General features: G+C 39.3%; 1 long non-coding RNA gene across 1 annotated transcript; it reads left to right on the top strand.

The window, feature by feature from the left end:
• The first annotated feature begins 190 nt into the window (after positions 1 to 190).
• LOC143644673 (uncharacterized) lies at positions 191 to 6,025 on the top strand. The gene is made up of 3 exons (XR_013156815.1): positions 191 to 1,697; positions 3,125 to 3,240; positions 5,770 to 6,025. It is a non-coding gene; the product is annotated as an uncharacterized LOC143644673 (long non-coding RNA).
• Positions 6,026 to 14,006: the final 7,981 nt, after the last annotated feature.

Below are 14,006 nucleotides of genomic sequence, written 5' to 3'. Positions count from 1 at the left end.
AGAAACTTCTATTTTTTAAAATTGATCTGAAACTTGAATGTAAAAATAACGTGCTTCCTTGTAAAATTTGAACTTTAAAGCCCTTTAGACATCTCCCCCAACTGGATTGCTACTCCCAAGCCCCTTCTGTGTGAGAATTCTGGATCCCCTATTGCTAACCCTGCAATCTTAACAAGTCCCACCCCCCCCCCCCCCAGTCACTCTTTCTCATCTTGCTTTATTTCCTTAACAGGCCTATATTTTAAAAGTTATTTGGGTTGTTTATTACTATCCCTTTCTAGAAAACCAAATACCTAAAGATATGGACCTTTTCTATCTTGTTTGTTGCAGTATTCTGATGGTTTTAGGTGCACATTATCTACTGAGTGATGAATAGAGCCTTTACTTAAATATTTGAATCATTTGTTTCTGAATGACATGTTAGCCTGTCATGCTTATTTAAGATTTTGAACAGAAGATTACTCTTCTATTCGATAATAGTTTGTAGAGGTTAGTACACATCACATGACTCATTTTTTTCCTCCGTGGTCTTTTTTAAAATTTCGTTTTCTCTCAAATAATATAAATTCAAATGGCACAGAAGTTCCCTACCTACCCCTTCAATCCCCAGCCAGCCCTCAGCCTAAATCCTTTCCCTGCAGGTAAACACTTTTAAGCAGTTTGTTTTTGTTTTTTTGTTTTGGTCAATTCTTTCCCACCTATTGGCTTCCCTAAACTGAGAGGTCTTTGAGGTTCTGGGTTAAAAGCCCTGGGTTCCGGATTGGAAGAGAAGAGCTCTTGGTCCACAGTTCCAGTACTTTGAATTCTTGGCAGCCAGGTTCTCACACACAATGGGAAAGCTAAGTTCTCAACAAATATGTGGAATGACTAGGGAAAAGAAGGACTAAAAGTTGAAACAAGACTCAGTGCTAGAGCCAGCTCCTCTATGAAACCTGTCCTTGACTCTGTCCACTTCCAGGTAAAATTGATATTCCCTGTTCCAGACTTTCCACCTCACCGGGCATGGACCTTGTAACACTCTTTCTTTGTTTACTTGTCTGGATTCCTTCCCACTCCAGGCCAGACCAAGTTGTATTTGTCTTTAGAGCTCCAGCAATCAGCACTGTACCTTGACCCCTGAGATGGTGCTTAATAAATGTTTCTGTATAACTGAATAAAAAATCTGGTCCCCTAAGATGTTGCTTTAATAAACATGTCTGGATCATTGAATAAAAATCTACTTATCTTTAAAACAAAAGTGCCAAAATGAGTAAGAAATCAGGCCCTGCCTCCTCCAAGCTGAGAAAATGGCACAATGTTATGGTTTAATTGAAGCATTGTTCTAACTGAAACTTTTAAATGACTGTTCTTATTTTTTAATTTCAGGCTCTTCCAGTACAGGACTCACTGTACTGGAGAGATGGGTTACACCCACCTGCCCCCAGGCATCTCTAATTTCAAGTTTCTTTCCCCGCCCACTGCCCACTGTTGTTTTTAATGTAATGTTGCTAGGCAACTTTTGCAGAATCCACTCACTTGTGGTAATGTGATAACTGAGTAAAAATTCTTGCCTGGAGCTCTTGGGAGAACCAACTAAACCTGTTTATTCTCTTTAGACAGATGACTTAGCAAGTAAAAGACTTTACTATCACTATTGTCAGCCTGTTTAACCTACTTAGCAGCAAGAGGAGCAAGATTCCTACTCTGAAGATTTATAAGTAAGATTCCTAAATCATCCTCTCAAATACTTTTTATACAACACATGAATACATGTACATAAAAAGTAAAATATACATGTGTATATATTCATTAACATAAACCTTGTACTTTTGAATGAAAGATCCTTCAAAACTAGGAACTAATTTTTTGTAGTGCTGTAGAGTGTGTAGGAATGTTTCATAAGATTAGCCAAGCTTTACCCAAAGCTGAAATTTTTCTAGTTTACACTTTTGATTCTGGAAAAATAGTCATTTTCTCTAAGCAAAAGCCTACTCTGATGGCTTATTTATTTATTTATTTTTCAATCATGGTCAAATTTCAGTTCTTCTAAAAAAGTATTTGCAAAGTCCCCTTTGGGGAATGGTGAGAATGGGGGAAAATTCAACTTCCCCAAGTAGAATTCTTGATATTCTTACAAGAGGTGTGAACAATCAAAGCTATAGGCTGAGCCCACAGTCTTAGGGGTTGTTCATATGAAACTTAACCCCACGAAGGATAGGTCAAGCCTACTTAAATTAGGCCTAAGAGTTACCCCCAAGAGAACCTCTTTTGTTGCTCAGATGTGGCCTCTCACTCTAGCCAACACAACAGGCAAACTCACTGCCCTCCCCCTGTCTATGTGGGACATAACTCCAAGGGGTGTGGACCTTCCTGGCAACGTGGGACAGAAATCCTAGAATGAGCTGAGACCCAGCATCAAGGGATTGAGAAAACCTTCTGGACCAAAAGGGGGAAGAGTGAAATGAGACAAAGTGCCAATGGCTGAGAGATTCCAAACAGAGTCGAGAGGTTATCCTGGAGGTTATTCTTACATATTAAGTAGATATCACCTTGTTAACTAAGATGTAATGGAGAGGCTGGAGGGAACTGCCTAAAAATGTAGAGCTGTGTTCCAGTAGCCATGTTTCTTGAAGATGATTGTATAATGATATAGTTTTCACAATGTGACTGTATGATTGTGAAAACCTTGTGTCTGATGCTCCTTTTATCTACTTTGTCAATAGATGAGTAGAATATATGGAATAAAAATAAATAATAGGGGAAACAAATGTTAAAATAATTTAGGTTGAAATGCTAGTGATCAATGAAAGGGAGGGGTAAGGGGAGTATGCTATGTATAAATATTTTTTTCTGTTTTCATTTTATTTCTTTTTCTGAATAGATGCAAATGTTCTAAGAAATTATCATGATGATGAATATGCAACTATGTGATGATATTGTGAATTACTGATTATATATGTAGAACAGAATGATCAAAATAGAAATGTTTGCATTTGTTTGGTGTTTTTTGGTATTTAAAAAAATAAAATAAAAAGATTTAAAAAAAAATTTCAGTTCTTCAGTTAAAACCCAAATAATATGCTAAATAAGTTCAACCGTTTTTCTTCATTTCCTTTACCTTTTTCGCTCCTGCTTGTTTTCTCAGCAAATCTCACCTCACTACAACCCAGGTCTAACTGTTACCAACTGTTGTTTGACCCCAGGAATCCAAGTCTCAGGCTAGAATGTGAACTTCTAATACTACTCCCATTGACTACTCAGGTATAGATTAGATTTCTCTACTTTGTCACTTGACTATAATACCTTTTGATAGATGTGGTTGTTTGTTTCCCACATATTCATCAGCTCACCCTGAGAATAGAATATAATAAAGTCTGATTTCCTCCCTAGTTGTTCAGTGGATTAAATGTGAGCTGACCTTGATTAACCATGCTTACTGAAGGGCTCCTTCATGGTTTTCTTTTTCTCTCTCCCCTCTCCCCTGTTCTAGCCTGCCTTGATAGTATCCATGTAATGAGTACTTAGAAGCATAACTCAGGGCGGGCCGCGGTGGCTCAGCGGGCAAGAGTGCTTGCCTGCCGTGCCGGAGGACCCCGGTTCGATTCCCGGCCCCAGCCCATGTAAAAAACAAACAAACAAACAAAATATAATAAAACAAGAAAATGTTTAAAAATGTTTCCCTTTCTTCCTCACATCCTTCCTTCTTTCTCTGTCTTTCCTTCCCTTCCTCCCTCTTTAAAAAAAAAAAAAAAAAAAAGAAGCATAACTCAGAAGAGTGACCAATAGAGAGCTGATCTTTTTATGAAATAAACATTATTTGTTGTCATGCCTAATTAATCTATAAGAATTACTTACATACTGTTTCCATTTATTCTTCTAACATTCATATACGGTAGATCAAGAGCAGCTCTATGATGCCCTTTTGGTATACATGTACCAATAGTATGGATTATGTACAAAAAGTTTGAGGATCTAAGATTCTTATTCAATTTTTGCCTGGGGTCTTCAGCTATGAGAGTCCATGTTGGTATACTTAAAAATGGAATCTCTGATACTTAAAACCTTGGCTGTAACCAGCCTTATTAGTGAAATGAGCCCTTGAGCCTGTTCCCAGCTATCTCAGCTGCTCTCAACACTACACAGTCCCCTAATCTTGACAGACCTGAAATGCCACTGAAATTGGGGTCAGATCCGTGGCAATGACACTAACTGCAAGACTTTTCCCAAGAGAAAATACTGACCACTGACTAAATAATTCCTAGATAAGAGTTCTCAAAGAACATATTTAAAACTATAGTTTTCTGATGCAGTTAGCCAAAACTTCATGCTTCCAATTTACTATGTTATAATTTCTTTCTATTAGAGTAGAACCGAATAGCCCTATTTTTCTCCAATATTCCCCACTCCCTTTTTTTTCTTTTATTGAGGGAGAAAGGGCTGTTTTGAATGAGTTTCGATAACCAAATAGGTCACTTCACAAGAATGTTATAAACAGAAGGACTAGTAAGTGACTGTCCAACAGAATGTAGGCACTCAATAAACATTCAAATAATTGATTAATTGCCTCTTTTCCTCGCTCCTCTGGGGTTAGTGACATACCCAGGAAATGACCTGGATGACACGGGGACTGCCAGTTGTTTGCTGGCCACATTGGGATTATTTAAACTAGCTTTGTTCAGAGTACTACAGCACAAAAGATGCGCTGACTCTTCTCCAGTGAGTCAAGGGGCCCTGTCTCATCGGGGAGGGGGTTGGGGACGGAAAGGAGATAAGGCAGCCATCCCATGCTGGTCTTTTGTGTAGCAACAGGCTTGTATTTGGGTATTGGTATGTTTTGATGACTCAGTGGTGAGTCAGTTTTAAAGTTCTGTAAAAGGTCTTGTTTAGCTCAGACAGGATTGAGAGATGATCTCATCCAGCAGCTGGTTGGACAGAGCGTATCCAGTAGCGTGTGATATGACCAACTCATGGTGGTATGAGTGTGCATTCAGGGACAAGGCAGCAAAGAGAACGAACTAGCTGCTAAATGCAGAAATCAACTCTATGTGGCAGTCATCTACTGAATGTCTCCTATGTCCAAGCACCCTCTTTGTCCTACCAAGTGCCCAACTTACTTTATTATAGGTCAGAATATGAGAAATATCCCAAGTGCTACAAAGAGCTGGGATAGTTTTGAGGCAGATGGGAAGGAGAAATAACAGTTTAGTGCCAGCTGTATGGGAGGCACTGAGCCAGATGCTTTACATATTTATCTTATTTAATTTTCATAGCTGCCTCTGAGAGTTATTTTCAGTCACATTTTACAGATGAAGAGAATGAAACCCAAAGAGGTTTAAAAATGTCTCATCACACAGTCACAGAGCTAGTATTACTACTGGCTCTGATTTCAAAGATGGGCTCTTCCTACTTCAGCAAGAATGGGGTTAGATGGAGAGTGAGAACCAATGGGGAGACTTTAGTAAGGCCGTGATATTGGACCTCACTGGGGGGCCAGAACAATTAGGCAGCGTGATGGCTAAGATCATCCAGACAGAACAACACGATAGGCATTACTGTGTCTCAGCTTGTATGGTGGGGGAAGTAGCATCCAAAAAGAATCAGGCTTTTTGTTTCAAAATAAAACTCAAATTTATTTTAAATTCTAAAATAAGAAAGATTACAAAGACTGATATTACCCTGTCTTGTGGCAGGTATGTAGGAATATAGAAATGCTTATCTCCTATTGGGGGAGTGGCGCAAATTGGTAGTACCATTATTTATTTATTTATTTATTCATTCATTCATGGACAGGCTCCGGAAATCGAACCCAGGTCTCCAGCACAGCAGGTGAGAATACTGCCACTGAGCCACGGTTCCACCACCTGGTAATAACATTTTTAAAGGACTGTTTTGATTATTTCTGTTACAATTTAATGATATTCTTTGACCCTATTGAAACATTTCTACAGATTTACTAAAATGTGTAAAAGTATTTATTGCCCTGTTGTTTCATTCAATAAATAATTTACTGAGAATCTCCTGTGGGTGTGACAACTTTCTGGGCATTGGGAACACAGCAGTGAAACAAATGGTTCTTGCTTTTATGAAACTTGAGGCCAATAGTGGTAGAGACAGACAAAAAGTAAGTAAAATAGATATCAATTAGTGATAAGCGCTATTAAAAAAAAAAGCCAGGGTAAAGGATTAGGAAGTGATAAAAGGTTGGAGGAACATGTTATTTTAAACAGTGTGATCAAGGAAGACTTCTCTGAGGAGGTGACATTTGAGCAGGAACTTGAATAAAGAGAGGGAATCATCCAATGGAGATCTGGGAGAAGTATATTCTGTGCTTTGTTTATAATACCAAAAAATGGGAAACCACCGAAATGTCCATCAAGTACTACATAGCTATGGATTGCAAAACAATGAACTAGAGCTATATGTACAAAATGAAAAGATGTCTAAGAAAGAATTTTAAAAGTTGCAAAACTATGTAATAATTCCATTTTAAAGAAAATTAACCTAAAGTGAACATATTTACCACAAGGAAACCATCTGGAAAAATACATAAAATTGCCAAAAAACCTATTCCAGTAGCCATGTTTCTTGAAGATGATTGTATAATGATAAAGCTTTTGCAATGTGACTCTGTGGTTGTGGAAACTTTGCGTCTGATGTTCCTTTTATCTACAGTATGGACAGATGAGTAAATATGGATACGAAATAAATAATAGGGAGAACACAGGTTAAAATAAATTGAGTAGATTGAAATACTAGTGGTCAATGAGAGGGAGGGGAAAGGGGAATGGTATGTATGAGTTTTTTCTTTTTTCTTTTTATTTCTTTTTCTGGACTGATGTAAATGTTCTGAGAAATGATCATAATGACGAATATACAACTATGTGATTGTTGGGGACCAGAGGCTAACCTAAGATGGCGATTAAGCCAACATGGCCACCCCGGCTGATGCAGTAGCACCTACATATTACAACAAGGTTCTTCACGGAAATAGGTTCCCGCCAAGAATCTGTTCTGCCCCTTTTTCCCCTGACAATAAGCGCCACCAATCATCTAACCAACCCTTCCCGCCGGCGCGAACTCCCTCCTATCATAATGCTCCACAAACCCTACTTCCCTCCCAAAGTCGGTATATATACACCCGGCTTGCTTAATAAAATTTGCAGCTTGATCAGAATCCTGTCTTGCTGTCCTTCTTGCGTCTCTCTGTCCCATAGCCATTCTTCCCTCAGCAGGTGGCAGACCCCGTTGACTGTCCTGTGGGTCAGGACATGTGATGATATTGTGAGCCACTGATTGCACACCAAGTATGGAATGTTCATATATTAAGAATGTTCGTGTTGAATGTAAATTCCATGCGGCAGGGATTGTTTTTAATTAGAAATAATCTATTATACTTACAAAAAGCAGTACAGATTCACTGTAGAAAATTAGAAAACAAAAATAGCCCCAAAGAATTGAAAACAAGGATTCTGTTATTTCTACACCAATTTTCATAGCAGCATTATTCAAATAGCCAAAAAGTGGAGGCAATCCAAATGTCCATTGATGATGACCGATTAAACAATACATGGTATATACACACAATGGAATATTATTCAGCCATAAAAAGGAATGAAGTTTTGATCTATACTGCAGCATAGAAGAATCTTTAAATCATGATTTAAGTGAAATAAGCCAGACACAAAAGGACAAATGTTGTATGATTTTCATACTTACGTGAAATATCAAGAATAAGCAAATTCATAGAGACAGAAGTAGATCAGAGGTTACCAGGGGCTGGGGGACAAGGATAGGGAGTTATTGCTTAATGGGTACAGAGTTTCTGTTTGAAATGATGAAAAAGTTTTGGTGATGGATGGTGTTGAAGGGAGCGTAACATTGCAAATATAATTAATATTACTGAATTGTACTTAAAATTATTAAAATGGGAAATTATGTTTAAAACAAAAGAATGTTCATGTTGTATGTTGATTAGTTTTATTAATAAAAATAAAAAAACAAACAAAGAAAAAAACCTCAACTTCTGTGTGACACCAAGGGAGGGATGTTTATTTCGTGCAAAATGTATATTTTGTATAGCACGTTATCTAATTTAACTTGTATGGTCAGTTTATTCAAGCACCATAATGACATGGAATCTTGAATAGGAGGTGAGAGCTTGTTAGTTTGTACAGGTTAAGGTGAAGCCCTGTTACATCCCAGAGTGATCTAGGAAGTGCAAAAAAAGTATTTGCAAAGTCCCCCTAGGGGAATGCAGAGAAAGGAGGAAATATTAAACTTCCCCGTCTGGGGAATTCCTGATATTCTTGTAAGCAGTGGGAACAACCAATTCAATAGGCTGAGTCCTTGATCTTGGGGCTCGCACTTATGAAACTAACTCCTGCAAAGGAGAAGCTAAGCCTACTTAAAATTATGTCTAAGAGTCACCCCCAGAGAACCTCTTTTGTTGGTCAGAGGTGGCTTATTTCTAAGCCAGTTTAGCAGGTGAACTCACTGCCCTCACCCCCACGTGGGACATGACTCCCAAGGGTATAAATCTCTCTGGCAACGTGGGACAGAAATCCTCGGGGTGAGCGAGGACCCAGAATCATGGGATGGAGAAAATTTTGTTGACCAAAAATGAGAAGAGAAAAATGAGACAAAATAAAATTTCAGGGGCTGAGAAACGTCAAACAGAGACAAGAGGTTATTCTTATATAGATATCCCTTTTTAGTTTATGGTTTATTGGAGGGGCTAGAGGGAAGGTTCTGAAACTGGTGAACTGTGTTCCAGTAGCCTTGATTCTTGAAGAAGACTGTATAATTATATAGCTTTTGCAATGTGATTGTGTGGTTGTGAAAACCTTGTGGCTGATGCTCCTTTTATCCATGCTATAGATAGATGAGTAAAAAAAAATAAGGACAGAAAATAAATAAATAATAGGGAGGGGATAAAGGGTAAAAAAAAAATTGGGTAGATTGCAATGCTAATGGTCAATGAGATGGAGGGTAATGGTTATGGAATGTATGGGTTTTTTCCTTTTATTTCTTTTTCCTTTTATTTATTTTGTTTTATTTATTTTCCTTTTATTTATTTTATTTTATAAATAAAAATAAATAAAAATGATCATGGAGATGAGTACACAGCTTTATGATGCTATTGTGATATGTGATGATATTGTGAGCCATTGATTGTATACTTTGTATAGACTATATGGTGCATGAAAATATTTCAATTTCATGGGCAGGCACCGGGAAACAAACCTGGGTCTCCAGCATGGCAGGCAAGAGCTCTGCCTGCTGAGCCACTGTGGCCTGCCCAAAAATATATTTTTTAAAAAGTTAATTATTAAAAAAATGTATTGGTAGAGTCCATTGAGGGTCGAAGGAGGGGGGGATATAGAACTATTAAACTTTCCCACCTGGGAAACCCAGGTACCCTCTCAATCACTGGGGACTCCCAAGGAAATAGGCCAAGACCTTGAATTTGAGGCTTGCCCTCATGAAACGTATTTCTGGAGCAGAGAAGCTAAGACTATATAGAACCAGGCCTGAGAGTTTCTTCCAGGAAACCTCTTTTGTTGCTGAGATATGGCCTCTCTCTCTAAGCCCAACTCTGCAAGGAAAATCATTACCCTCCCCCCCTACATGGGACATGAAATTCAGGGGTGAAAGTCTCCCTGACAACATAGGGCATAACTTCCAGGGATAAGTCTGGCCCTGGCACTGTGGGATTGACACCTTCCCCACCAAAAGGGGGAAAAGAAGTGTAATAAAATAAGGCATCAGTGGATGAGAGATCATATAGCATCAAGAGGCTATTCTGGAGACTGCTCTTATGCAAGCTTCAGTTAGGTAATGTTAATTGCCATGGTTTCCTAAACCCCAACCCACATCACTCCTGTTTACTCTTAAGAACACCTAGGGCTTGAACTGAAACTCAATAAATGTTTCATGCACTGTTTGCTTTCCTGGAATCTATAATTTCCAGAGGATTTCTAGGGCAGATAAATCCTGAAACCCAGAAGGACCAGCCTCTCCAAGATTATCGATTGATTACAAGTGCTATCCTTCAACTTCAACACCCCTTCTCAACATGAAAAAGTCAGAACAGGCATTGCCTGAAGATTCCTATAGATTGGGAGAGGGATCAAAGGAGAAGAAGGAGGTATAACAGAGAAAATAGGATTTAACAAGTGAGTATGGAATATTAATAGTCCTTCTAGCCTCCAGTGTTTTGGAGCAGCTAGAAGGAAAAATCTGAAATCGTGGAATGGTAATCTATGACAAACTCTAACTACTTGTTGAAGCGTACTTTGAAAATTATTGCTTTTCCTTTCTTTTCTTTGTATATATGTTATATTTCACACTAAAAAAGTTTTCAGAAATAAACGTGGACAAATTTTTTTTCAAAAAGCAAATGCACAGCCCCCGTTAAAATTTTTTTGAGAGTTTTAAGATAGTGACAGCAGAACATTAAACTGAGAACAGAGTCTTTCTAAGTGAGGGCCCTGTGTGACTGCAAGAAGGGGTCCTGCCAACTTCCCAGTATCCCCTCATGCACTTTTCCAATCCCTCCCTCCCACCCACTCCCCACCAAGGATAACCACTACCCTGATTTCAAATAGCAGAGAATAGTTTTATCTGTACTCTTTTGTGAGCCTTCTTTTGCTCAACATCGTATTTGTGAGGTCATCCATGCTTTTATGTGTCATTGAAGATCATATATTCTCATTGCTATAGTTAAAAATACTCTATAACTCAGTTTTGGTTTAGTCACTGATTGATTGAAAGGGCAAGTGTTTGTGCATGTCCGTTACTGCAGGCTGTCTTCAAGAAGTGACCACTGGGCCCTTTCGATGTATGGTGCCAGTTGGGTGCTATCTTTTTTTTTTTTTTTTTTTTTTTTAAAGAGAGAGGGAGGAAGGGAAGGAAAGACAGAGAAGGAAGGAAGGGAGGAAGAAAGGGAAACATTTTTAAACATTTTCTTGTTTTATTATATTTTGTTTGTTTGTTTGTTTTTTACATGGGCTGGGGCCGGGAATCGAACCGGGGTCCTCCGGCACGGCAGGCAAGCACTCTTGCCCGCTGAGCCACCGCGGCCCGCCCAGTTGGGTGCTATCTTGACAGTGAGAATGGCCGGGCAGTCAGGGGATGGGTAGCCCAGACAAGTAAGTAAATGATATTTACCTTCAAGAAAATATCATTTAAATCCAAAACCATGCTTTAACATTTCAACCTAATATTGGAGCCTCAATTCAAAGGACTCAATTATAATCACTTTGCACCCACTGGCTTTGGGTGACCTATAGCTTAATAACTTTGGAGGAAATTTGACGACTGCATTTAGAAAATCTTTTTACAAAGTGCCGTTTGCTTGAGGTGAAAGGTCTGTCACTGGGATTCTTTCTTTAAACAAACAATTTTATTTATTTTAAAGTAGATAAAAATTCACAATATAACAGTCAAATGACACAAAATGTATATGGTAGGGTGCGTGGGTGGTTCAGCGGCAGAATGCGAGCCTGCCCGTAGGACCCAGGTTCGATTTCCCGCCCATGCACCCGGAAAAAACAAAAAAAGCAGGCAGTGAAAGATAGGTCTCCTTTTTACCCCTAATTTCCAGCCTAGTCCCCAAAGGTACTGATTTCTTGTATACCCTTTCAGAAACAGTCTATGCAAATATATGTAATCTTTTAAATATTTTCATAAGAAATGATAGCATCCCATGTTTACTGTTCTGCACCTTGCTTTTTCACTTACTATTTCTTGGAAATTGTTTCATATTAATGCATCTAGAACTGCCTCCTTCTTTTAGAAGGCTGCATTATAGTCCATTGACTGGATGAACCACAATTTAAAAAAATGTTTCTTTCTTTCTTTAAAACAGCTTTATTGAGATAAATTACAATTCTAAGTAAAAAATTCAGTGATTTTTAGCAAATTTATAGAGCTGTGCAACCATTACCACAATGTTTTAGAACATTTCCATCACCTCCAAAAGTTTTTTTATGCCGATAATTTATTTTTTAGTTATTTAATTAAACTTTGTTTTTCCTTTTCAGCAATTCATTTTAACATTTCCTGGGGTTGTGGACCATTGTTCCAAACACTGGGTAGGGTTTGGGATGGTGGAGATACGTCAGGAGAGCGTTTCACACCGCACATGGTAGTCATCATCTCTTTTACAGAGTAGCCATGCTTTTCATTGAGGCCTGCTGTGAATTTGTGGAGTGAGGTGTGGCACACCCTAAACTTTCTGCCAGTGAGCTGCTTGCTTTTCTTCCTTCTTTCTCTCTTCGCTCTATAGTAACCATAGTAGGTAGAGTATTAAACGCTGAACTGTAGTTAAGCTACGATGCTACAGACTGTCCTGGAAGAAGTGTGCACTTGGAGGTACTGACACACCATCTTGGGCCACATGCTTGCCTTCATTTAGCAGTTCTAATCAGAGGCTGTTCAGAGACTCTGTGTGTGTCTCATTCTACCCACGGCGCATGGCAGGCAGCATCCCTACAGTGAAACAAACGGCAGCTGCGTCACATGGACCAGAATGTGAAAACATTACAGGAGGTCTGTGGCTGTGGTTTTACATTTCTCTGAATCTTCTCTCAGTTCCACCCACTACTCTCTTGCCTCAGGAAATATTGGATATACGACTTTTCCGTAGCACTGCAGAATGGGAAAATATATATTATTTCCTCTGATTCTCTTTTTCCAAAAGTTAGGTAATATTATTTTGTTTTTCTCATGCCTTTTTTCCTCCTTGGTTTTAAACTAAGAGTTATGTACCTATCTGTTAACTGTTAATATATAGCTTCATTTATTATTTTTACTTTCAATATCAATAAATTCTCCAGTAGATTCTGTTCTCTTCCATCTCCAACAGGGAAGAGAGGAGAGCAGACATGAAGCATGCTCAAAATTGATTCAGAAGATGTAGTGACCTAGAGGAGGAGGGAGGAGGGGCTTTCGTGCCTCCCCCAGTGTGCGGGCTCCCAGCAGTTCTGTCAGACACTCCCAGACTGTCAAGGGTCAAAGTTCACCTACAGGAGAAAGTTACCACCTTATCATCCTCGGAGTTCTCCCAATGAGGGTGCTCTCCCTTCTGCTGGGAAGGGCCCTTGCAGAGAGAGAGGATGACCATCCAGCCACCACATCCATATGCTCCAGAAATTTAAGCTCAGGGTCAGAAAGATCAGGAACCTGCTTTTCTTTGTTGAAGGTAGAAATGCCAATAGGGCCACTTGATGCACATCCCCTGGAAGAGCTGCCATTGTGACTGGAGGCCTTTCAATGCCTTTTGGTGAATTAATTTTTTGAGCTGAATATCCTGAAGGTTTTCCTAAGGGTCTGAGATATGTGGTGTGACTTCTCTGAAGTCTCCTTGATCCTGAAGGAGGTCAAACTCCAGTGCCAATGAATGGATGGGGACATGGAAAACCAGAACAGGGATTGGGTTTCCCCTTCAGAGGGTACTTCCTCCAAAAGCCCCACATGGTCCATGGGCCAGACTGGGCTGGGCCTGTGGCTCTGAGCTCTCAAGGCTGAGATGCCCTGTGTATTAGTTTCCTATTGCTGCTACAACAAAACTAACTTAGTGTTTTTTCTTTTATAGTTCTGGAGGGCAGAAGTTGGAAATCAGTTTCACCTGGTGAAAGTGAGCAAGGCTAGTTCTTTCTGGATGCTCTGAGGAGAAAATCCATTTCCCTGCCTTTTTCATCTTCTAGTAGCTGCCTACATCCTTGACTTGTGCCCCTTCCTCCATCTTCAAGGTGCATCACCTCAGTCCCTGCTTCCATCATCACATTGCCATCTCTGATTCTGATGTGTCCTGCTTCCCTCCTCTAAAGAAGGGCCATTGTGATTATATCAGATACACCTGCTTAAGTTGTTGTTAACTTACTCACATCCTCAGAGTTCCTTTTGCCATGTAAGGTAAAATTCACAGCTTCTGAGATTAGAATATGGACATATTTGGGAGGCCATTTTCAGCCTGCTACACCCTGTGACCAGACCATCCCAGGACCCAGCAAAGCAACCCATCC

The sequence above is a fragment of the Tamandua tetradactyla genome, chromosome 8 (assembly GCF_023851605.1).
Source record: "Tamandua tetradactyla isolate mTamTet1 chromosome 8, mTamTet1.pri, whole genome shotgun sequence".
NCBI lineage: Eukaryota > Metazoa > Chordata > Mammalia > Pilosa > Myrmecophagidae > Tamandua > Tamandua tetradactyla.
Note: the sequence above shows the minus strand (reverse complement) of the source record. Positions and strands in the feature narration are given on the sequence as shown.